The 23136-nt window shown below is 44.6% G+C and overlaps 6 non-coding genes across 6 annotated transcripts; 1 reads left to right on the top strand and 5 right to left on the bottom strand.

The window, feature by feature from the left end:
• Positions 1-791: 791 nt before the first annotated feature.
• TRNAW-CCA (transfer RNA tryptophan (anticodon CCA)) lies at positions 792-863 on the bottom strand. The gene has a single exon. It is a non-coding gene; the product is annotated as a tRNA-Trp (tRNA).
• A 450-nt stretch (positions 864-1313) lies between these two features.
• LOC134938852 (U8 small nucleolar RNA) lies at positions 1314-1447 on the bottom strand. The gene has a single exon (XR_010181303.1). It is a non-coding gene; the product is annotated as a U8 small nucleolar RNA (small nucleolar RNA).
• Positions 1448-2779: 1332 nt separating this feature from the next.
• On the top strand, positions 2780-2861 carry TRNAS-GCU (transfer RNA serine (anticodon GCU)). Its single transcript has one exon. It is a non-coding gene; the product is annotated as a tRNA-Ser (tRNA).
• Positions 2862-17685: 14824 nt separating this feature from the next.
• TRNAW-CCA (transfer RNA tryptophan (anticodon CCA)) lies at positions 17686-17757 on the bottom strand. Its single transcript has one exon. It is a non-coding gene; the product is annotated as a tRNA-Trp (tRNA).
• A 1735-nt stretch (positions 17758-19492) lies between these two features.
• LOC134938858 (U8 small nucleolar RNA) lies at positions 19493-19626 on the bottom strand. Its single transcript, XR_010181309.1, has one exon. It is a non-coding gene; the product is annotated as a U8 small nucleolar RNA (small nucleolar RNA).
• Positions 19627-22805: 3179 nt separating this feature from the next.
• LOC134938861 (U8 small nucleolar RNA) lies at positions 22806-22937 on the bottom strand. The gene has a single exon (XR_010181311.1). It is a non-coding gene; the product is annotated as a U8 small nucleolar RNA (small nucleolar RNA).
• Positions 22938-23136: the final 199 nt, after the last annotated feature.

Here is a 23136-nt window from a genome sequence, read left to right as displayed (position 1 = left end):
GTGTAATTGGTGGAGGCGCTACTGCAGCTGTCCCACTCCTTCCACATAGGCTGTCCGCCGCTGTGATGAGGGAAGCACATCCCATCATTCACAGCCTATGTGTAAGGAGAGGGACAGCTGCGGCAGCACCTCCACCAATTACACTGCGCTGCTGCGGCTCCATCCTCCTCCATCCCCATCCCCCCTGCCCCTCCACGTGGCTGCTGCGTCCCTGCTGCTCCTCTCCTCCGTGGGGGGCGGGGGCCCGCAGCAGCCAGGCGGCATGTAATGAGTCAGTTTGACTCATTACATGCCGCGCTGGCTTTGGGCCACTTGACAGTGGCGGGCCCCAGTGCAAGGCACCGCTTGCACTGGTGGTAGTTCCGCCACTGGATTGAGGTACTAATTAACTCACCTGTGCCCAAGCTTGGTTATCCTTATAACCTGCACTGTGATTGACTGAATCTCTACTTTGTACTCTGATGCTATGCTGCTACATACTGCTACTTAGTGCCTCCTGATGAAGGCCCATTGAGGGCCGTAAGCGCTTGAGGGATGTTTCCAATTACCTTGTGGATTGTGTTAAGTATATCACAATAAATGATGTCTTGCATATTTACAAAGCCTGGACTGTGGCTGTTTCTATAACTGAAATACCTGTGGTATTTTGAGTGGACACCCCAGCTGTTGGCTATTGTGAAGATGAGAGTGCGACCTGCTTGTGTATGTATATATATATATATATTTATATATGTGTATACACACATATTGCAACTGTAATAACATTAATGTAGCATAAAAATAAAAATAACTGACCCCGACGTGATTTGAACACGCAACCTTCTGATCTGGAGTCAGACGCGCTACCGTTGCGCCACGAGGTCCCTTGTGAAAATCAGCTGTTATGTGCTGCGGGTGCTTTATATTACTAATAGACAACCTGCACAGACTAAATTGTGAATTACGTACTTGCAAAAGCAAAAATAAATAAAGAATATGACTGTTTGTATTCCCTTAAGTACAAAGTAATTATTCTTAACAAAATAGGTTAGCTCGAAGTAAAAATGGATCCAAAAAATCATCTTGCTTCTAAATGTATTATTAAATAAGAGAAATGTTGGTGGTGGCCCTCATGTAAACTTTCGAAGTTGCCTGTGACCAGAAATGAAACGATGTAATATGAAACAAGAGTAGACATAGTCGTAACACAAAAAAAAGGACAAACAGAGTATGCATTTATAAATACAAATGGTCAGCAGCTACAACTTGTCCACAATTATTCAACAACATCTCTGTTTTTCAACCATAACAAGTGATCACCAGTGAGCGATGGTATCAGAATTACACACACCCCAGTTGTCAGTCATGGTGGTGCAGGGGATCTGTATAATCACATACTCAGCCTCCCCCATTCATCATATCTGTTTCTCCCTAAGGAGGAACAGGTAAGGATCAACCTCACTGATGATACTGGTTAATGGCGTCACGCTGGGGACACACCATAGCCCACTCCTTGTGAGCTCATGGAGACCACCCACATGCACCCTATAACAGGCATGTAACCCCCCTACCGCCCACCCCCTGACCTTGTCACTGGGATCCTACTAAGCATCTTCTCTATATAGATATATATATATATATAACAGGAGGTAGAGTTAGTTATGTATTTATCCTAAATCCAGCCAAGATCCGCTGATTTGCATAAACCCCACCCATTCAGTTGTTGCCCTCCTGAAGATCTCAGTCATCAGCCATCTTCCCGGTGCAACATGTTTAGGAGAGACTGGTGGGGTCATCATACCTCCCAACATGCCCCTCTCCAGGAGGGACACAATGCTCTGTTTATGGACGTTTCTCTTAATCTATGATTGCCAGCACCTGTTTTGAACATGTTAATGGATACGAACGGTGTTTTAGCACAGGTGACGGCAATCATACATTAAGAGGGAAGACCAGGAGCAGAGCATTCTGTCCCTCCTGGAGAGGCTCACGTTGGGAGGTATGGGTCATTGATACATGGAAGCAGACTCCCCCACTGCGTGTCTTTAGGGGGCCCTGCTGTGGCCATCTTGCCATAGCCTCTGTGCGGGAAGGTAATCCCCCACCCCCTAGTAAGTAATAGATCATAGGTCATACTCATACCTCCCAACATGACCCTCTCCAGGAGGGACACAATGCTCTGCTTTTGGACTTTTCCCTCTATGATTGTCGGCACCTGTTTTGGACAGGTTAATGGATAAGAAAGGTGTTTGAGCACAGGTGATGGTAATCACAAATTAAGAGGGAAGTCCAGGAGCAGAGCATTTTGTCCCTCCTGGAGAGGGTCATGTTGGGAGGTATGCATACTTGCCTACCTGACCCTCTCCATGAGGGAGAAAATGCTCTGTTCCTTTACTTTCCTGGTAATGTGTGATTGCCATCACCTGTGGTGAGCTAGTAAATTGATAAGAAAGGTGTTTCACCACAGGTGATGGCAATCATACATTACCAGGAAAGTAAAGGAACAGAGCATTTTCTCCCTCATGGAGAGGGTCAGGTAGGCAAGTATGTCATAGGTTCTCAAACTCGGTCCTTAGAACCCCACACAGTGCATGTTTTGCAGGTAACCCAGCAGGTGCACAGGTGTATTAATTACTCACTGACACATTTTAAAAGGTCCACAGGTGGAACTAATTATTTCACTTGTGATTCTGTGAGGAGACCTGCAAAACATGCAGTGTGGGGTCCTGAGGACCAAGTTTGAGAACCTGTGTAATAGATACTGACACCTGGCTGGGATGGGGAATTGGTTGCACACAGGGACGAGGTGGCCGAGTGGTTAAGGCGATGGACTGCTAATCCATTGTGCTCTGCACGCGTGGGTTCGAATCCCATCCTCGTCGGATTGTGGTTTTCCTCCTGGCTTTCATTTTTCATAAGCTCTTTTCCTGTACAACTATGTGCAGGAACAGAGGCTCCACGTAATGTAGGAAACAAAGTATCCCACACAGATCTATAACCCCCATAACGTACCAGCAGATGGCCCATTGCCACCTTTATACTATCTATTGCTAAGTATCTCCCACACAAAGTGCTATCATCACTATGATGTACCACCAGTATATCTCACCTGCATACTATCTATTGATAATTACCCCGCACACAGTGCTGTACCCATGATCTACCACCAGATGGCGTGTTCCCCTCAGTATATTGCCCCCTATACACTATCTATTGATAAGTACCCAAGATATTGCTATATCCACCACATAATCCATCTGCCAGATTGCTTGTTACTCCCAATATATTGTCCCCTGTACACTATTCCACTGGTAATTACCCCACTGAGAGCTACTAGCAGGGCACTTATGATCTACCCCAAGACTGATTGTTATTCCCTACATGATTAAATCAATAAAAAGCGCTGGCAAACAGCAATATATTTAAAAAAAAAAGAATTCTTTATTTATGCTTATTTTTATTTATTCCGTTTTCCATATAAAATATCAATAAAAAAATCAATAAAAAAAAAAAGAAAGAAAGAAACACTTTCTCAATATCTTTCACTTGGTCAAAATTAGTGGTAAATTTACATTAATCCTTATAGGACATCACACATGACAGTTTCAATGCTGCTTAATTTGCTTATACATAATTTGCTATTAAACAGACATTGTTTTTACATATGCACAGAAAAACACCCTATACATTCAAGAAATAAAATCCTTTCATACAATGCTCAGCATATACATAGTATCCTTTATTAATATAAAGAGAGATCTCTCCAAATGGATATTTTGTATTATGTTTTCAAACAGCTGTTATTTTCCAGATGTATTAACCTGGAGAAGGCATAAGGAAGTGATAAACCAGTGATAAGTGTAAGATGATAACGCACCAGCCAATCAGATCCTAACTGTTAATTTACATATTGGAGATGATTGGCTGGTTTGTTTATCACCTTGCACTCATCACTGGTTTATCACTTCCTTATGCCTTCTCCAGGTTAATACATCTGCCCCTTTTGAGAGATATCTCTTTATATTAAAAAACGATACTATGGGGTATATGCAATTGCGGTCGAATTGCCGCAAATGTCGAAAAATTGGGCATTTTCAACACAAAAAAATGATTCGACAATGCAATACAGTACTTTTCAACAAAAAAACGTCCGTTTCAAATTCGACTTTTTGCAATTCGACAGTTGTCAAATTCATGTCTGCAATGGTAAAAATTCGGTTTTTCGACAAAAGTATATTCAATTGAAGAATGTCGATTCGACAACAGTGCTTTTCGACAGTCATTACGTCAATTTCAGTCCGCCTCATTTTGCTGGCGGGATCTAATAAAAAAATTTAAAAACATGTTTTTTTTGTGTTTTTTTTATTGCTAATAGCATATCTATTTATATTAGAAGGGATTATCTACTTGGTTTGTCTATTAGGAGCCACAAGTATTATTTAATATATTTTTTAAAATATATATTTTTTTTTTCTGACTAAAATAATATGGAGAGATCAGAGCATGTTTTTCAGTGGGAAGGGGTGGGAATGGGTTAAAAATCATGAAAAAAAAATGCGTGGGGTCCCCCCTCCTAAACAATCGTGGGAACTTTGCGGTCACCGGTTGACCGCGAGTAACCTCAACCGCTGACGCAAAGTTCCCACTATTGAATATAATGGAGCGGCATAGTGCTATGCGCCGCCTGACAGCTCAGACGCGCACAGCCAATCAGGAGAGTGCCATGACGTGGCGCTCCCTGATTGGCTGAAGGGACCCTCTGTGACAGGAGTCACGGGGGGTCTCAGCAGTCGGGGAAAGGGGTCCCATGTGTAAACATGGGATCCCTTTCAGTGCTTGGTCCGGGTTTTGCGTTTTATTATTTTGCCAAGTACGTGGAATACAAACAAGAAGCGGACCGATCTACACTGGATTTTTGTGAGTATAATTTTATTTACAGGTAACCCGTGGAGAAGGGGACCGAGTTGGCGTGTCAACATAGGTAAGTATGTGTGTGTCGGTGTGCATGTATGTAATAAAGTTTTACTTTCATGGTGTCTGTGTATTGTTTTTATTTGGGTATTTTTTTGCAGTAGAACTACAGGTACCAGCGGGCCTGTTTTTCCCCTGCTTGCTGGTACTTGTGGTTCTCCAAGTACCAGCTTGCGGGGATGCTTGCTGGGACTTGTAGTTCTGCTACAAAAAAACAATATTCTTTATTTTGTCACTTGGCTATCAGCCTCCCATCCGCAGCCCTTGGACGGGGGGGACAGCCTCGGGCTTCACCCCTGGTCCTTGGGTGGCTGGAGGGGGGGACCCCTTGATTTAAGGGGTCCCCACTCCTCCAGGGTACCCCGGCCAGGGGTGACTAGTTAGTGATTTAATGCCACGGCCACAGGGACCGATATAAAAGTGTCCCCCGGCTGTGGCATTATCTCTCTAACTAGTGAAGCCCAGTGCTGGTGTTAAAAATACGGGGGACCCCTATGTTTTTTGTCCCCCGTATTTTTGGCACCAGGACCGGACGCAGAGCTCGGTGCTGGTTGTGAAAATACGGGGGATACCCTGTCATTTTTCCCTCCCCGTATTTTTACAACCAGGACCGGCTCAAAGAGCCCGAGGCTGGTTATGCTTAGGAGGGGGGACCCCACGCATTTTTTTTCTTGATTTTTTAAACTCTTTTGCACTGTCCATGAAGTCGAATCCAGGACGCACACTATCGTCAATTGGTCCGTTTTTCGACAGCGGGACTGTCGAATCCATTTTTTATTGAGTATGTCGAATTCGGGTCCCGGCGGGAGTTTGTCTGACTGTCGAATTGTGTCGAATTTAAATTGCATATATCCCTATGAATATGCTGAGCATTGTATAAAATAACTTTTCTTTCTTCTTCTTTTTTATTGATTTTTTATTGATATTTTATATGGAAAACAGAATAAATAAAAATAAGTATAAATAAAGAATTCCTATATATATATATATATATATATAATTCACATACCAGTGCGGCACTCAGCAATCATAAAACGGAAGCGAACAACCATATGGTTGTTCGCTTCCGTTTTATGATTGCTGAGTGCCGCACTGGTATGTGAATTATGGTATGTGAATTATGTCAAAGTTTCTGTGAAGGCACCGGCGTGATTAATACACCAGTTTTCACGAGTGCCGGACTGATGCTCTACTATATATATATATATATATATATATATATATAGAATGCATGGAAGGCGGCACTCAGGAGACTTTCAAAGATGTGAAAAAACGTGCTTTAATATCAACGTTTCGGGAGACGCACTCCCTTCCTCAAGATACAGCAAGACAAGTGACAAATGGTGCAAATAACAAACTTAAATACCTTACCTTCCCCTGGCTCGGTCGTCTCCGTCGCGGCCAGCATCGTCCCGGACCACGGAGTCCGCACTTCCGGTTTCGGCAAACCCGCCCCTTCCGGATGACGACCTTCCGTTGCCGGGCGACGCAGCCGCCGGGAGGACCCACGCAAGCAAGAGCCAGCGTTGTCATGGGGATGTGGTGCTATGGCAACAACAAAAACATAAACAAATGAACATTTGTGCTAATCTGACCACTGAAAGTGGATCTGGTGTCAAATACATTAAAAACATTGTGAAACAGCCCGGATGACACACGCTGCGCTCGCAGAGTGTGATGTAAACAATCCTATGAACATAGGGACATATGGGTGTATATATAAAACTAGAAAAGGTGCTATTACAGGTGCAGATATCAAAAATAAAAATTTTTTTTAAAAACCTTCGGGCACATGTTGCTAATATCGTCTAGATACCACTATGTACGGCAATATAGCCAACAACTCTCTGGACCTCACTATGGAATCCGACACATATGTGGAGAGAGGGGGGAAGGGCAGCTTCAGGAGGATCGTGCCCCCAGGGGGGTGGTGGAACCCACTGTCAATGTAGGCATAGGGTAATCGCATACCCTTGTTGTTCCTGAATCTATCACTGCTCTCAAAGGAAACAACTCAAGCTTAGGTATTCATTTAAGCCACGAGGGTGGATCGTATCTAACTTGTGGATCCATCTCGCCTCCAGTTGCAGCAGTTGTTTTGCTCGATTACCTCCACGTATTGCATCAGGCACCTGGTCCACTATTTTGTAGCGGACTGAGGCTAAACTGTGGCGCATCTGTGCGAAATGACGTGCCACAGGTTGTTCGCTATTCCCTGACACTAGTGCTGCTCTAATAGCTGACCTATGTTGGGCCATGCGTTCTTTAAATAGACATTGGGTTTTGCCCACATAGTACAGGCTGCAGGGGCAGATCAGCACATAGATAACGAACATGGAGCTACATGTCAATGGTTTAAGGATTTTCATCTTTTTCCCAGTGTGGGGATGTGGGATGGAATCCCCCGTCAGCATGTAGCTGCATGTGGTGCAGCCCAAGCATTTGAAACAGCCTGCCTTTCGGGTCAAAAAATGTGTGGTGGGCCGTGCTTTTGTAAACCCTGTAACATCGTTCTTGACTACCATATCTTTGATGTTAGAGCTGCGCGTATAGCATGGCATTATTCTACTATTCTTTAAACTAGAAAGATTGGGATCTGATGTGATCATGGGCCACCACTGTTTGACTCTTCTGTTGGTCCTTCTACTTGAGGTATTAAACTGATTTACCCAGGCCATTTTAGGAGCAGTGGGCGCTGGGTCCTTGGCCTGTAGAGCAGAGCTATTAGAGCAGCACTAGTGTCAGGGAATAGCGAACAACCTGTGGCACGTCATTTCGCACAGATGCGCCACAGTTTAGCCTCAGTCCGCTACAAAATAGTGGACCAGGTGCCTGATGCAATACGTGGAGGTAATCGAGCAAAACAACTGCTGCAACTGGAGGCGAGATGGATCCACAAGTTAGATACGATCCACCCTCGTGGCTTAAATGAATACCTAAGCTTGAGTTGTTTCCTTTGAGAGCAGTGATAGATTCAGGAACAACAAGGGTATGCGATTACCCTATGCCTACATTGACAGTGGGTTCCACCACCCCCCTGGGGGCACGATCCTCCTGAAGCTGCCCTTCCCCCCTCTCTCCACATATGTGTCGGATTCCACAGTGAGGTCCAGAGAGTTGTTGGCTATATTGCCGCACATAGTGGTATCTAGACGATATTAGCAACATGTGCCCGAAGGTTTTTAAAAAAAAAAAATATTTTTGATATCTGCACCTGTAATAGCACCTTTTCTAGTTTTATATATACACCCATATGTCCCTATGTTCATAGGATTGTTTACATCACACTCTGCGAGCGCAGCGTGTGTCATCCGGGCTGTTTCACAATGTTTTTAATGTATTTGACACCAGATCCACTTTCAGTGGTCAGATTAGCACAAATGTTCATTTGTTTATGTTTTTGTTGTTGCCATAGCACCACATCCCCATGACAACGCTGGCTCTTGCTTGCGTGGGTCCTCCCGGCGGCTGCGTCGCCCGGCAAAGGAAGGTCGTCATCCGGAAGGGGCGGGTTTGCCGAAACCGGAAGTGCGGACTCCGTGGTCCGGGACGATGCTGGCCGCGACGGAGACGACCGAGCCAGGGGAAGGTAGGGTATTTAAGTTTGTTATTTGCACCATTTGTCACTTGTCTTGCTGTATCTTGAGGAAGGGAGTGCGTCTCCCGAAACGTTGATATTAAAGCACGTTTTTTCACATCTTTGAAAGTCTCCTGAGTGCCGCCTTCCATACATTCTACATAGAGCCACTTTGCTCAGGGAGGGCACCGGAGCATATTCCCAGCAGGGACGAGGAGTGCCAGACCCAACAGAGCGGAGTATCCGGGGGACCTGGAGCTGCTTTCTCCTAGTTCCACCAGGCCGGGGCACCCTCCTGAGGTATACTTAAACTACCTATCCAGATACTGGCTCGGCAAGCCACACGAGCACTCAGCACAGAGCACGCTGCACTTTACGGTGTACTTTCTGGTACATGCTACAGCTACACGGCGATAGCAGGTGATATACATCTGCAGCAAATCACGGAAGAGTTGGTCCCTCTCCATTCAACATGGCCACTTCTGAAGGGGATCCTGGGGACGCACAGACTTACCTATTACAATGTGATAATTACGACGTCTTAAGTTTTTCTGACATCGAGGCAGAAAACATTCTGCTGAAAGAGCCTGCCTTTGAAGAAAAGTTGACATCTTCTAATGAGGAACTGTTCCGAGAGTTGTACAAGCTACGCAAGAGAGAAGTGGACTTTATGTACCACGGACGAACACTATCAGATTATTACAGAAGTAAGCAGATCCCTAGGGGATTTCGGGTTCAAAACATTCCGACTATTGGACGCCATAACGCGAACTTCTGTAGAAGATGGATCTCGGTCCTAAACAAATGCGCAATGGACCTCATGCTCCTGGTTATAGAGGAATCCACCCGGGAGGTTAATGTAACCAGGGAGAAGCTCCGCGCATTCGAGGAACAACATCTCCAGAGTCTTTCTAATGACAAAACCACCAATTGGCTGGATAAACTGAAAAATCAGGTAGAAACATACAGGCTTGAGCTGCTTAAATATAAGAAAACCAAATTGCTCCGAGTACAGGCTGACTATGAGCAACACCGGGTATATACCTGGCTAACAAAAGCCAATGATGTGGCCACTAGAGGAAAGACTGAGAGGGTCTACAGGCGAAGGACCTACAGACCTCATGCAAGCACTTCGGCAAGTGAAACGGATGAGACAGCGGTGTCTGACTCAGCAGTATCTGCCCAGGGTGTCCCTTTAGGGGCGGTCACCCGGGCACTGGCGTCAGGCAGAAGAAGAAACCCACCAGACGGGGTGGCCAGTCGAGGCGGCAAGCGGGGAGGAAGACCACCCAAGCCGCGTCGGACTTAATTTTCAATCTTTCCCGTTCAGCACTAACGCCAGCTGAGTCTGCTGTTTTGAGCAGAGGACTGTCATATGTACCCACTAAAACACCAGATGATTTCCAGTGGAAGATTGAAACATATAAATTTAATAGAAGCCTAAAGCTTAAAGAGCATTTTGACAAGCAGGTCGATCACAGACAAAAGGGGACATCAACGCCTCTGATAAAAGGATTAACTTCTGGCTCACAGTTCGATCCGGTGTCACAAAATGCGGCAATTAAAACATTCACACGTATGCTGGAACATTTGCAGGACGATCCCCCTCCACATGTATACAGAAACATGTCCAAAGAAGAACACAGCGCCCTCAAAGATCTGAGCGCCAGACAGGATATCATTATCAGGGGCGCGGATAAAGGGGGCGCCATTGTCATCCTGGACACTGACGACTATATAGCAGAATGTGATCGTCTGCTTTCTGATAGTCAGACATATGTGTTGCTTAATGGCGATCCGACTGCTCGGTTCAAGACAGAACTAGAGCAGATGTTATCATGTGCCAAAGAGGAAGGGCTGATTTCTCAAGACATATACACCAAACTTCAGTGCCCACATCCAGTAGTTCCTGTCTTCTACTCCATTCCCAAACTCCACAAGGATGCGCAGCATCCGCCCGGGCGCCCCATAATCTCAGCTAGAGGTTCCATATGTGAACCAATAGCTAGATATCTAGATTTCTTCTTGCAACCATGCATCCAAGCCACTCCCACCCACTTGAAAGACACAAGCACGCTGTTAAGACAGTTTGCCCAGTTAGGACCTATTCCTCCCGGCATGATACTGGCCACGCTTGATGTGGCCAGCCTGTACACATGCATTCCACATCAGGCGGGGCTAGTAGCGGTGAGACATCTTATCACCAATAATCCCAAATATACGGGCCCGGATGTGGACCTATTTGTTAACCTACTGGAATATACCCTGAGCCATAACTATTTCTTGTTTAACGGTAGGTTCTTTCTCCAGAAGACCGGTTGTGCGATGGGGTCAGCAGTGGCCCCTTCGCTAGCAAACACATACATGTGGGAGGTAGAGAGGCAGATTTTCTTTGAGGATGTTGAGATCACCAGGTCTATTTTTCTGTACTCGAGATATATAGACGATCTCTTACTGTTTTGGACAGGAGATGAGGGAGCCCTAGTCAAAGTAATAGAGGTACATAACAACACATCCAGCCCGATTAAGTTTACTTTGACTACTCACAGGTCTGAGATATGTTTCTTAGACACCAAAATTTTGGTGCAAGGAGATGTGTTGCGTACTACGTTATATTCCAAGCCCACGGACCGCAACACACTCCTTAGGTACGATAGCTTCCATCCTCCAGCCTTAATTCAGGGGTTACCATATTCTCAGTACCTCAGGGTTTGTAGAATCACTAGTGCCCCGGAGGAATTAGAGGCCCAGTTAGAAACAATGACCAACCGATTCTTACAGAGAGGCTATCCGCCAAACCTTTTAAAGAAAGCACGAGCGAAGGCCCTATCCCTCAACAGACAGGAATTACTACAGGCCAAGGACCCAGCGCCCACTGCTCCTAAAATGGCCTGGGTAAATCAGTTTAATACCTCAAGTAGAAGGACCAACAGAAGAGTCAAACAGTGGTGGCCCATGATCACATCAGATCCCAATCTTTCTAGTTTAAAGAATAGTAGAATAATGCTATGCTATACGCGCAGCTCTAACATCAAAGATATGGTAGTCAAGAATGATGTTACAGGGTTTACAAAAGCACGGCCCACCACACATTTTTTGACCCGAAAGGCAGGCTGTTTCAAATGCTTGGGCTGCACCACATGCAGCTACATGCTGACGGGGGATTCCATCCCACATCCCCACACTGGGAAAAAGATGAAAATCCTTAAACCATTGACATGTAGCTCCATGTTCGTTATCTATGTGCTGATCTGCCCCTGCAGCCTGTACTATGTGGGCAAAACCCAATGTCTATTTAAAGAACGCATGGCCCAACATAGGTCAGCTATTAGAGCAGCACTAGTGTCAGGGAATAGCGAACAACCTGTGGCACGTCATTTCGCACAGATGCGCCACAGTTTAGCCTCAGTCCGCTACAAAATAGTGGACCAGGTGCCTGATGCAATACGTGGAGGTAATCGAGCAAAACAACTGCTGCAACTGGAGGCGAGATGGATCCACAAGTTAGATACGATCCACCCTCGTGGCTTAAATGAATACCTAAGCTTGAGTTGTTTCCTTTGAGAGCAGTGATAGATTCAGGAACAACAAGGGTATGCGATTACCCTATGCCTACATTGACAGTGGGTTCCACCACCCCCCTGGGGGCACGATCCTCCTGAAGCTGCCCTTCCCCCCTCTCTCCACATATGTGTCGGATTCCATAGTGAGGTCCAGAGAGTTGTTGGCTATATTGCCGTACATAGTGGTATCTAGACGATATTAGCAACATGTGCCCGAAGGTTTTTTTTTAAAAAATTTTATTTTTGATATCTGCACCTGTAATAGCACCTTTTCTAGTTTTATATATACACCCATATGTCCCTATGTTCATAGGATTGTTTACATCACACTCTGCGAGCGCAGCGTGTGTCATCCGGGCTGTTTCACAATGTTTTTAATGTATTTGACACCAGATCCACTTTCAGTGGTCAGATTAGCACAAATGTTCATTTGTTTATGTTTTTGTTGTTGCCATAGCACCACATCCCCATGACAACGCTGGCTCTTGCTTGCGTGGGTCCTCCCGGCGGCTGCGTCGCCCGGCAACGGAAGGTCGTCATCCGGAAGGGGCGGGTTTGCCGAAACCGGAAGTGCGGACTCCGTGGTCCGGGACGATGCTGGCCGCGACGGAGACGACCAAGCCAGGGGAAGGTAAGGTATTTAAGTTTGTTATTTGCACCATTTGTCACTTGTCTTGCTGTATCTTGAGGAAGGGAGTGCGTCTCCCGAAACGTTGATATTAAAGCACGTTTTTTCACATCTTTGAAAGTCTCCTGAGTGCCGCCTTCCATGCATTCTACATAGAGCCACTTTGCTCAGGGAGGGCACCGGAGCATATTCCCAGCAGGGACGAGGAGTGCCAGACCCAACAGAGCGGTATATATATATATATATATATATATATTGCTGTTTGCCAGTGCTTTTTATTGATTTCTTTCTGGGGGATTTTGTAACAAAAGGATTGAGTAATTGAGGATTAGGATTGTGAAACAGCAAGCAAATAGGATTGAGAGCAGCAGGTAAATAGATATTTTTTAATTGGCGCCAGGTGATTATTTGTTCTTTTGTTTATCCCCTACATATTGCCTGTGTGCGAGGTACAAGCATCCCAGATAGTGTTACATACTCATAATCTGCTTGTTACCCCCCAATATACTGCCACATCCACCAATAAAGGCATGAAATGGCCACATATCACTTGCAGTTCTCAGAATGAATATAAATATATATATATATATATATATATATATATGCATTATATATACATTACTGCAGTTTTATATATATATATATATATATATATATATAATATATATATATACAGAGAGAGACAAAAACGGCGGCACTCAGGAGACGTAAATATGGTGAAACCAAGCTGTGCTTTATCTACGTTTCGGAGTTCGTAGCCCCGTCATCAGGACACACACAGTGAAGCACAAAAATAGTGACTACCTAAATACCTTACCTGGCGCTGTTCCAGCCGTCGACGCCGCCCCTCCGCTCCGCTTCCGGGATCTGGGCTTCCGTTCACAGGGACAGTCACCTGACCGGATGCCTGCTCACCGGGCTGTCAGTCAGAGGCGGGGGGGATTATTGCTAGGCAACGCCTATAAACAATAATAACACACATATAAATCACTGAACGTGAGTAACACAAAGTGTGACAGGCTACTAATCTTAATGCCTGAATAAAACAAGTGAAGAAAACATCTCTAATACAAAAGTGTTTACAATATTACGTGCTCATCTAAAAAGACAGTTTGATAAGACAAACATTAAAAAAGCAGTAGTAAACATAAAATACACAGTGTATGGATAGCCTATATCCCCCATACTAGGGTTATGCCATCTAAGTAGCATAAACAGTCTCAAAGCCTAAAAAGCACACTTACAGAAATATTTGTCAGAGATCTTTTATATACATGTATGCGTATCTACTTTTGCTATTAAAGAGATCTTGTAGAGCGAGCTCCTAAAAAGATCCACATTCGCTGAATCTTGGAATCCAGTCATCAATTGAACTGGCGTGGTTACCTAGACCAATCAACCACCGTCATGCCGTGGACAAATTACCAGGGCAGGAGAGAAAAACGAAAAACTGAATATACCACTAAATGAAATTACTCATGCCCAAAGATTCATTCAATCCTCTTGGGCTGAGTGTGTTCAAGGTCAGAATCCATCTGGTCTCAAGCTGTAATAGGCGCATAGCCCTATATCCGCCCCTGAGAAGGGAACCTGATCTATAATCCGGTAGTGTAGAGTAGCCAAGCTATGTCTGGCTAAAGCAAAGTGTCTGGCTACAGGTTGTTCACTAGAGCCTGTGTTCAGGGCAGTTCTAATGGCCGGCATGTGTTGCGTCATTCTAACTGTGAAGCTGCATTCTGTCTTCCCTACATAATGTTGTCCGCAGGCACATTTGAGTAGGTACACCACGAATTTTGAGTTGCAATTAACTACTACCCGGATGTTGATTTTTTTACCGGTGTAGGGATGCTGAAACACATCCCCAGGTATGAGAAAATTGCACGTGGTACATCCACATTTATAGCAACCCTTTCTTTGTTTCAAGAAATGAGTACTGGTGCTGGCTGTCTTAGATATATCCGTTTTTACTACCAGACTTCTGATATTCCTGCTACGAGTGTAGCTGGGCATTAACCTGCTGTTTTTAAACATCCACAGATCAGGGTCTGTTTGGATGATGGGCCAGAGTTCTTTAGCTTTTTTACTGGTGAATGTACTACGCGTGTTATATTGGTTGACCCATGGAAAGATATTTTCACCTTGTTTATTCTCTTTAATCTCCAACAGTTGTTGTCGGGGTTTGCTCAAGGCTTTGGTACGAGCCTGTAATAGCAAATCCAAGGGGTATCCTCTATCTCTGAATTTTAGGATCCCCTCATCAAGTTGTCTATCACGCATGAGGGGATCACTGTTGATCCTACACACCCATAGCATCTGTGAATAGGGTAGACCATATATGGTAGCCTTGGGGTGAAAACTATCAAACCTAAGTAAGGTGTTGAGATCAGTTTCCTTTTTGTACAAGGAAGTGCTGATCATCCCATTCCTTATAGATATCTGCACATCTAAAAAGTTAATTTGATGGTCATCCATGACCATGGTGAGTTTAATTGGACTAGATGACCTATTCTGTGTAGTGATCAGGTCCTCAAGCATTTCTCTTGGACCAGACACAACACCAACAGGTCATCTATATATCTAGTGTATAAAATAAGATATTGAGCAATAATCGTTTGTGTAAGGAAAAGATCCTTATCCAACTCCCACATAAATTAATTTGCAAACGACAGGGCCACACAGGACCCCATTGCACACCCAGTGAGCTGTAAATAAAATGTGTTATCGTGTACAAAGTAATTGTGAGTGAGTGTAAATTCAAGTAAAGACAAAAAGAAACCAATCTCCAGCCCAGTGTATAAAGGATTATTGGTGATGAGTGTCTTAACTGCCTGTATTCCCTGGTGGTGTAGAATACAGGTGTATAGACTAAAGACATCAATGGTGGCCAGCATTGTGGAGGTAGGGACTGATTTTAGTGTCTCCAATTTCCTCAGCAGCGCCGGCGTGTCTTTAAGATGCGTTTGAGTGGCTTGGATACGGCGCTGTAAGAAGGAATCCAGATACACTGCTATAGGTTCACATAATGATCCCCTGGCAGAGATGATAGGTCTGCCAGGAGGATCATTAGCATCTTTGTGAATCTTAGGGATAGAATAAAGGTGTAACCGGGTGTACCCTGCTTAGTGCCTTGTGAATGACTGGCATGATGATGTCCTCATTAAGAGCTGCAGATAGCAAGGTCTCTAGTTCTTTATGAAACCTAACTGTAGGATCCTGAGTCAGGCAAATATAAGTAGAGGCATCACCAAGGAGTCGGGAGCATTCCTTTTTATATTTGTCCATGTCCATGATGACTATGGCACCTCCCTTATCGGCTCCCCGGATCACGATGTCATCTCTGTCACTCAGGTCTTTCAAGGCTTGTTGTTCCCCTCTTGATAAATTGGAACAGTATTTACTCCCCTTATGTTCAATGGATGCTTCCAACATCTGGCTGAATGTCTTAACAGAAGAGTTAGATGAAGTAGGCTCAAATTGGGACTTGGGCTTAATTTTTCTTAGAGGCTCAGGTAAAAATGAGGATGATTCCGCCGCTGTAGTTGTAACTGCAGACTTGTTGCCATAAAATTATTTTAACTTTAAATTCCTTTGCAATCTGTAATTGTCAATCTTCCATTGCATCAAGTCGGGTTTGTGCGTTGGCACATATGATAAGCCTTTGCTCAAAACCCCGACCATATCTTTTGACAGAGGAAGAGATGACAAATTAAAAATTAATTGTGATTCCCTTTGGGAGGCTTCCTGTCTAATGCGGCTCCTCTCCCTCCGCCTCGTTTGCCCGCCCCTCCTCGAGGGCCTGCTTTTCTGCCACTGATGCCAGCCTGGGTGCGTACCCCTAAAGGGACATCTTGCGTGCGTTGCCCCCGGGCAGGGTGCAATTCATCATTGTCGCTGGCTGACGTGCTAGAGAATTGAGCCGTCCGACGTCTCCTTGCTGGTACTCTCGGTCCTTGCTGCTGTGGCTGTGTTTTGGCCCCTAGCCATGCATAAACTTTATGTTGGATGTAATCCTGCTGGACACGTGCAAGCTTCTGCTTTTTATAACGGATCAGTTCTCTTTGGTATTGTTCCACCTGTGTTGTTAATTTTTCCATCCACTTAGTGGACGTATCAGCCATAAGACTTGTTCCGTGCTGTGACTCAAATATAGTGATGTTTTCTTTAGTGCTATTAAGTTCTTTCTTGGACTCCTCGATCACAAGCAGGATCAGGTCCATTGAACACTTATTTAATATTGAGATCCAGCGCTTACAGAACGTTAAATTTTACCTGCAAATCGTTGGCATATTGTGGATACGAAAACCGCGGGGGATCTGTTTGACCCGATAATAGTCAGAAAGGGTTTTTCCATGATAGAGAAAATCTATCTCTCTTTTCTTTAATTTGAAAAGTTCCCTATACAGATCCTCATTAGGCAGAGTGTCAGCTGTCCAAATGCTGGTTCACTGTACAATATGTTCTCCGTCTCCATTCAGTGATTTATATGTGTGTTTGTTTATAGGCGTTGCCTAGCAATAATTCCCCCCCCCCCCGGCCTCTGACTGACAGCCCGGTGAGCAGGCATCCGGTCAGGTGACTGTCCCTGTGAACAGAAGCCCAGATCCCGGAAGCGGAGCGGAGGCGCGGCATGGACGGCTGGAACAGCGCCAGGTAAGGTATTTAAGTTGTCACTGTTTTTGTGCTTCACTGTGTGTGTCCTGATGACGGGGCTCCGAACCCCGAAACGTAGATAAAGCACCACTTGGTTTCACCATATTTACGTCTCCTGAGTGCCGCTGTTTTTGTCTCTCTCTGTGCATGCACGGACCGCAGTGTCCGTGAGGAGGGCACCGGAGCATTTTCACAGGTGATTTATCCATTTGGGAGTGCCGGACGTGACTTGGTTTTATATATATATATATATATATATATATATATTGCAACTGCAATAACATTAATGTAGCATAAAATAAAAATAAAATAGCAATTGACCCCGACGTGATTTGAACACGCAACCTTCTGATCTGGAGTCAGACGCGCTACCGTTGCGCCACGAGGTCCCATGTGAAAATCAGCTGTTATGTGCTGCGGGTGCTTTATATTACTACTAGACCACCTGCACAGACTAAATTGGGAATTAGATAATTGCAAAAGCAAAAATTTAAAAAAAAATAAAGAATATGACTGGTTGACTTCCCTTAAGTGCAAAGTCATTATTATTAACAAAATAGGTAGGATCAAAGGAAAAATGGATCCAAAAAATCATCTTGCTTCTAAATGTATTATTAAATAAGAGAAATGGTGGTGGTAGCGCTTATGTAAATTTTTGAAGTTGTCTGTGACTAGAATTGAAATGATGCAATATGAAACAAAACTTAATCATAAAGAAACGAGAATATGCTTCCAGGGCCGTCTTTTTATATGCGCTCAATGGGCTCTTGACCAAGGGCCCCAGGAGTCTAAGGGCACTATGCTGATAGCTGAAAGTCTCCTCTTTCCATGGGTACCACATTTTTGAAAATCGTCCCTAGGGAACCTGAGATATTCGACTTCAAAGCAGTGGTCCCCATCCGAGCCTGTTAATTGCTCTTCCCAGTCTGACATCTCGGGTTCTGTCTAACTTGGAGTATTTCTGAGGGTATACTCCAAAAGGTTGGACTCTCCTCTTTTGGTGGAGACTGGCAGCTTGTCTCTATTATGCCCAGAACCAGAGATATCAGCCTTCCATCAGCTGCTCCCTGCTCCAGCTCCACACGCCTGGTATGCAGTTTTATATTTTCATTGGTGGATTGCTCTGGCTCCTGATCTCTGATCCCCAAGTCCCCAGTACTTCCTGAAAGGTGTCCCCAGTACCTCCTGAAAGGTGTCCCCAGTACCTCCTGAAAGGTGTCCCCAGTACCTCCTGAAAGGTGTTTCCAGTACCTCCTGAAAGGTATCCCCAGTACCTCCTGAAAGGTGTCCCCAGTACGCCCTGAAAGGTGTCCCCAGTACCTCCTGAAAGGTGTCCCCAGTACCCCCTGAAAGGTGTCCCCTGTACCTCCTGAAAGGTGTCCTCAGTACCTCCTCAAAGGTGTCCCCAGTACCCCCTGAAAGGTGTCCCCAGTACCTCCTGAAAGGTGTCCCCAGTACCCCCTGAAAGGTGTCCCCAGTACCTCCTGAAAGGTGTCCTCAGTACCTCCTCAAAGGTGTCCCCAGTACCCCCTGAAAGGTGTCCCCAGTACCTCCTGAAAGGTGTCCCCAGTACCTCCTAAAAGGTGTCCCCAGTACCTCCCGAAAGGCGGGACTCTGTGGTGTTTTACCCCATTGAAAGCTAAGACATCTATTTCCAGGAACTGGAGATATCTGCAGTCAAGCAAGCTGCCCTCCCACTGGAAAATGTTGAATATTAAGTCCACTCCACTATACACACCTCCCCTGTGTATTAAATCTTGCCCTACCACCCTGTAAGCCCAATGCCCCTTCTACAGTTTAGTGTTCCACTTCCTGCCTCATCTCCCACCATCTGTGTAGTAAAGGAGTAATTAGCACAAATTACTCTTCCAGGTCCTACATGCTGAGCAGAACACCCCCTACCGCCCATGGGACATCAAAGCTGCCGCTGATAGCACCACCCATCCCTACTGCTGCAGGATGGGTAGGAACACCAGTGCATTGGTTTCCCCAGGGGACTACACTGCTGTTAAGGCGGCCCTGTATGCTTCAATAAAAATACATGGTCAGTAGCTAATCCTTGTTTGCAATTATTCAACAATTTCTCTGTTTTTTCAACCATAACAATCACCAGTGAGTAATGGTATCAGAATGACACACACCCCGGTTGTCGGTCAGTGTGGTGCAGGAGATCTGTATAATCACACACTCAGACTCCCCCATTCATAATTTCTGTTTCCCCATAAGGAGGACCAGGTAAGGATCAACCACACTGATGACATCAATAGATGGCGTCACACTGGGGCCACATGATTGGAAATGTTTAGTAACATCAGGGAGACTCCACATCAGCTGTTACACAATGATCATCTTTTATCACAAAATGAGAAGCTTTGGATCTGCTCACACCCACAGGCTGGTGAGCCTGTTACATGTAGTCCAGCACATGGCAGATAGCAGGACATATCATCATCACCTCCATTTATTTATAGGGCACCACAAGTTCCACAGTGTTAGCCAATCAGCAATCAGTATACATACCAGTATATTAATACAACTGAGCATAGTAACAAGTACAAATAATTATAATAGCACACAAGTAAGCACAATCAGAGACTCGGTGCAATAATCAGGAATATAAACCAGGCTGGGACACTTCAGTGTATATTATGTAACCATCAAGCGCTCACACCTAACACTAAGCATACGGCATAACAGGGACTATTGATATAGACAGACTGACATGGGTCATAAGCCCTTATGTGATAGGCTGGGACTGGCTGGTCCCGGCGTGTTCTCAGCGAGATAGCTTCTAGATTTAAAGAGGCAATTTGCTTTATAGCAAAACCAGGATATATTTTCTGTATCGCCAAAATCATATCAGGACCAGCAAATAGCAACCTATATATGGATAGAAATATAAGATAGAAAAGGGAGACAGAGATTATAAGCAGAGCAGAGTGGAAAAGTTGGGGGTGTAGCATTGTATTACAGGTGAAACAGGCAGATTGTCCGGTTAGCTCAGTTGGTTAGAGCGTGGTGCTAATAACGCCAAGGTCGCGGGTTTGATCCATGTACGGGCCAGCATTAAACTTTTTTCCCTTCCTCAGCAAGTGACATATAACTATTTTTTCTGTATAATTTTCAGTATGTCCTTTTCTTCATGCATAAAGATTCTCATTGTATCGTCCCATTATTTTGGAATGACAAACCAATATGTTACTTACAGCATTGTAACCATAAGTACATTATAATTGTAAAGACACCACTTTTGGAGCTATACCAAACCATGCTTGTCTACTTTCTGGCTGCCCACTCCTGAAGTGGATATCCAAGTTGGCACAGTGTGGGATGTAGCATAGCATAGGTGGGCGGTGAGGAGGCATGGTGGCATGATTGTGTCATAGTGGCCCTGTCCTCTGCTATAAAATGCCAAGATTGCTGTTATGGTAATGTGGGAGATTGGCAATGATGGCACTATTCAACGAGAATCACACCATCGGTTGCCCAGGACTGCGCACTTCACTTGAGAAGTGGGCGGCACTGGGCAGCTGTGAGCAGCTCCAGGATACATGAATACTCTTCCAGGTAGCTTGGACCAGCAACTAAGATTAGGGAGCCTTGCATCTCATGGGTTTAGACAAATCTGTATTAAAGCAATTTGGGTAATGCCTATGCAGTAGAGTGCCACCTGGGATTTCAGTTCCGGGCTGGAGGGGGTGATGTACGAGCGCTATCCCACATCCTCTGCAAATGGCAAGCAATGTGCTTGGAATGGCACCTGGTGGCCAGTAGTGCGGCTTCGGTGCATCTAGGGATGGCCATCAACCATCAATGGCTTTGCCACAATTGATAGTCTTTGACCGATGACAACATTTTTGTTGTTGTGGTAGCTCGATGGTGCAGGTCAACCATTGATGATGGCTCAACTATCTATGGCAGAGTTTCAGACTTTCCGCCATTACAGTCCAGGTTTTAAGGATATCCATGCTTGAACTCAGATGACATAAATAGTAACTCAATTTAATGTAACCATCTGGATTCAACCATGGATATCTTTAAATCCTGGACAGTAATGGAGGAGTTTGGAAAATACTGATCTATGGGGTTTTGATGATGGATTAAAACCATTGAGGAACATCACTGGTCAGACCTCCCTGGAAATGGGAAATAACCCGTGATAGAACACTGACAAGGACAACCATATTATCAGCAATCTCCTGATGGCTCTTTTTACTATAAAATGTTGCTTGCCAGAGGTCTATACAAATCCCTATTACTCCAGAACTAACCTATGTTAGACACACGGAACATCTATTATTTAAACTATAGCAACAACCATACAGCAAAGATATTATTATGGGAGGATTATCTTCTCGCACAGAGGCTACAGCAGAGCTTCTCAATCACAGTCCTGGTTTTAAGGATAATACACATCTCAGTTATCGGTCAGTGCAGTGCATTGAATTAATATAAATTGGGGATGGCCATCAACCATCTATGGTGGAGAAAGATCAGACCTTAGTCATCAATGACAACACCATCAACCATTATGGTGAAGAAAGATCAGACCTTAGTCATCAATGACAACACCATCAACCATCTATGGTGGAAAAAGATCAGACCTTAGTCATCAATTACAACACCATCAACCATCTATGGTGAAGAAATATCAGACCTTAGTCATCAATGACAACACCATCAACCATCTATGGTGAAGAAAGATCAGACCTTAGTCATCAATGACAACACCATCAACCATCTATGGTGGAGAAAGATGAGAACTTAGTCATCAAGGACAACACCATCACCCATCTATGGTGAAGAAAGATCAGACCTTAGACGCCAATGAGAAAACCCTCAACCATTGATGGCTTGGCACAGATGGTTAATGGTTTTACCATTGATGGCAGAGATCTTGGGTTCCACACCATCAATGTAAGCCACTCATTGATAGTTTTCTTCCCAACACCAGAGTCACAGCGCTTGGCCCCACCCTTGTTCCTGATTGGCCAATAGCCCCACAGCAGTGATGGACATCTATGATGCAAAGGGGTGGCCAATTGGCGGTCATTTATCTATCTTTCTTATGGATACAGGATCGCTATGTCTGCAGTTAATGCAGAAAAACAGTGGCAAAATAAAATATTGATCATCTCTAGGTAATCAGTTAAAAATAGAGCATGCGTCTAGGACCAGGTAGGAGCATGAGTGCTTCCACATCGTGTTTCTCGGATAGATTCCATTCATATGTCAAATCTCCAGAATCAATCTGAATATCATGATGCATTGGTTATAAAAAAAAAACTACATTTTTTGAAGATTGAGGATCAATGGCTCTACATCAATAGCTTCACATAACAAATGTTAAGGAGTAATAGCACCATTAAGAACTAACCAATCCTAGCAAAAACATCTACTATTAAAACTATAATAAAGACCATCAGTGAGCGATGGTGTCGGAATGACACACCCCAGTTGTCGGTCAGGGTGGTGCAGGAGCTCTGTATAATCACATACTCAGCCTCCCCCATTCATCATGTCTATTTCTCCATAAGGCGGAACAGGTAAGGATCAACCTCACTGATTATACTGACTGATAGCGTCACACTGGGGACACCCCATAGCCCCCTCCTTGTGAGCTCAGGGAGACCACCCACATGCACCCTATCACAGGCATGTTATACCCAACCCCTCCCCCGACTGGGTCACTGGGATTCTACTAAGCATCCTCTCTATATACATAACAGGAGGTAGAGTTAGTTATGTAATTTATCCTAAAACCAGCC

The sequence above is a fragment of the Pseudophryne corroboree genome, chromosome 6, assembly GCF_028390025.1.
Source record: "Pseudophryne corroboree isolate aPseCor3 chromosome 6, aPseCor3.hap2, whole genome shotgun sequence".
Taxonomy (NCBI): domain Eukaryota; kingdom Metazoa; phylum Chordata; class Amphibia; order Anura; family Myobatrachidae; genus Pseudophryne; species Pseudophryne corroboree.
Note: the sequence above shows the minus strand (reverse complement) of the source record. Positions and strands in the feature narration are given on the sequence as shown.